We start from the raw sequence: 2,500 nt of genomic DNA on the forward strand, positions 1-2,500 counted from the left end.
CGGACGCGCGGGGCGGAGAGCGGGCGGGGCCGGGAAACGCACCGACACCCGAGCGCGGCCCGGAGGCGGCGTCGTCACGGAGGAGAGAGGACGGGAGACGGGGGGACGGGAGAGGAGAGAGGAGAGGAGAGGAGAGGAGAGGAGAGGGGGACGGACAGGAGAGGAGAGCGGCGGACGGCGTGGAAGGCACGGGGGTGTGGTGGAGAAAACCCGGCGGTCGCCCCCCGACCGCCGGGCCCTCCTTCACCCCGCGCCTCCTTCCACGCCCGACCGACCGAGCGACTCACTCCCACCACTCACTCTCTCTCTCTCTCTCTCTCTCTCTCGCGCCGCCAACGCCGCACACCGCGTCCTCCACGCAGCCGCGAGACGCCCCCGCCGCGACGAGCGACGGACGCCGAGCGCCCCGGTCCACCCACCCACAGACGCCCACCGCGGGCTCGGGAGCGGGCACGGAGCGCGGCGCGGCCGCAGCCCGGGGGAAAGCGCGCGGCGGCAGGCGACGCCGCGGCGTCCCGCGGGTCGCCGCCGGGGCACGCATCCCCGGGGCGCGGCCGCGCACGCACGACTCGGCCTCGGCCCGAGCCGCCCGCCCCGACACGGCGAGGCGAGGCGGCGGGGGCGGGCACGGACCCCGGACGCGCGGCTCGGGGCGCCGCGGAGGAGGCGGGCCGGACGTCCGTCGCCGGGACGCCGCCGCCGCCGGGGGCGGGCGGCGAACGACGGCGGAACGGACGCGGCCCCGCCACGCCACCACAGCGGGCCCCGGCCGCGAGGGCGCGGGACCGTCCCCGCCCACCGACACCCCGGGGGTACGCCCAAAGACCGCTTGCGGCGCGAGGGCGCTTCCCGAAGGGGACCGACCGCGGAGGCCAACGGCCAGGGACCTCGTCGCGAGCTCTCTCTCCCTTCTCTTCCCTCTCGCGGGCAGCGGGCCCCCCCGTGGCCTCAGCACGAGGCGGAGGGGGGGGGGCGCCGCGTCTGCACTTAGGGGGACAGAGGGCCCCGGCGGCCCTGCGAGGAAACCCCCAGCCGCGCCACCCCGGGAAGGCGCGCGCGCGAGCGCACACACACGCAACGCACGCGCGCACACCCCCGGGGGCGATTGATCGTCAAGCGACGCTCAGACAGGCGTAGCCCCGGGAGGAACCCGGGGCCGCAAGTGCGTTCGAAGTGTCGATGATCAATGTGTCCTGCAATTCACATTAATTCTCGCAGCTAGCTGCGTTCTTCATCGACGCACGAGCCGAGTGATCCACCGCTAAGAGTCGTACGAGTTTGGTTTCTTTGCGTTTCGGCGGGGTCCCCGCCGGTGGCACGGCACATCCCCCGGAGGGGTTGCCTCTGGCCGGCCAAGTCAGACAGAAAACAGCAGACCGGAGGGGCCGGAAGGTTTCACGACGGGGCGCCCGGCACCGACCCGCAGGCGGGGCGGGCTCGGACACCCCACAGGCGCCCGGGGGGTTCCCACCTCACCCCCCCCCACCCCGCGAGGGACGCGGGGCCCGCACTCACGCGGCACACGGGCCCGGCCCGCACCACGGCCGCCGGGTAGCCCCCTCCCGACGGCCGCGGCGGGGAGGACCAGTGGCGCGCGGCGCGGTGCCCCGGCCCCGTGGGGGTGGGGGTGGGAAAGCGGAGTCTGGGGGAGAAGGGAGGGGGCCTCCCGACTCCCCGCGGGCCCGACCGCCCCGACCCCAAGGCGGACGGGCGACCCCCCCATGGGTCTTTAAACCTCCGCGCCGGGACGCGCTAGGTACCTGGAGAGGGGGAGGCGGGCGAGGCGGGGGGGGACGGAGCGCCCCACGCTCGCCGCCGCCGCCCCGACAACCGACCGACACGCTCTCCGCCCGCGCCCGCCCGCAGCACGCGGGGCCTCGGCGCTACCGGCCCGTGACACGGGGCCCCGGCCGGGCGCCGGGCCGACCGCCGCACGAGACAACCACTGCCACCGCCCGACGAGGCCCCCACCGTGTCCCCCAAGCCGGGCGGAGACCTCCCGCTCGCGCCCGGGCACGGGCGCGGCCCTCTTTTCTCCTAAACCCCAACCCCGCCCCCCCACCCGGGGCCCTTGCCCCGCACCCGCGTCCCGGGCCCCCTTATCGCCACCGAGGGCGGTAAGGGAGGCTCCGACGGGAAGCGGGGGAACGAGCGGGCAGGGGGCACACGGGGGGGGAGGGCGGGAAAGAGAGAGAGCCCGACGGACGACGGAGGAGAGGCCCCAGGCTCGGAGGACAGGCCGAGGCGAACGGCGAGGGGGCGGAGGGCCCGGAGCGGAGGACCGACGGCCGGGAAGGAACCGGTCCAGGGCCGGCGGCGGGAAGGCGACGGGGCGGGCGAGCGGCCCCACGGTGGAGCCGCCGCCGCCACGCCACCCATCCCGAGACGCACCGGAGGCTCCGCGCGGGGGAAGCGGTCGCGAACGGGGGGGCGTGACCGGCGCCGGAGACGGAGGCGCGCGTTGTGGGGGGGGGCTCGGCCCCCCCGGAACCCTCGGACC

The 2,500-nt window shown here is 77.1% G+C and overlaps 1 non-coding gene across 1 annotated transcript; it reads right to left on the reverse strand.

The window, feature by feature from the left end:
• Window positions 1-1,117: 1,117 nt before the first annotated feature.
• On the reverse strand, window positions 1,118-1,270 carry LOC137757965 (5.8S ribosomal RNA). Its single transcript, XR_011072640.1, has one exon. It is a non-coding gene; the product is annotated as a 5.8S ribosomal RNA (ribosomal RNA).
• Window positions 1,271-2,500: the final 1,230 nt, after the last annotated feature.

Source organism: Eschrichtius robustus, unplaced genomic scaffold (assembly GCF_028021215.1).
Source record: "Eschrichtius robustus isolate mEscRob2 unplaced genomic scaffold, mEscRob2.pri scaffold_540, whole genome shotgun sequence".
NCBI classification, from domain to species: Eukaryota; Metazoa; Chordata; class Mammalia; order Artiodactyla; family Eschrichtiidae; genus Eschrichtius; species Eschrichtius robustus.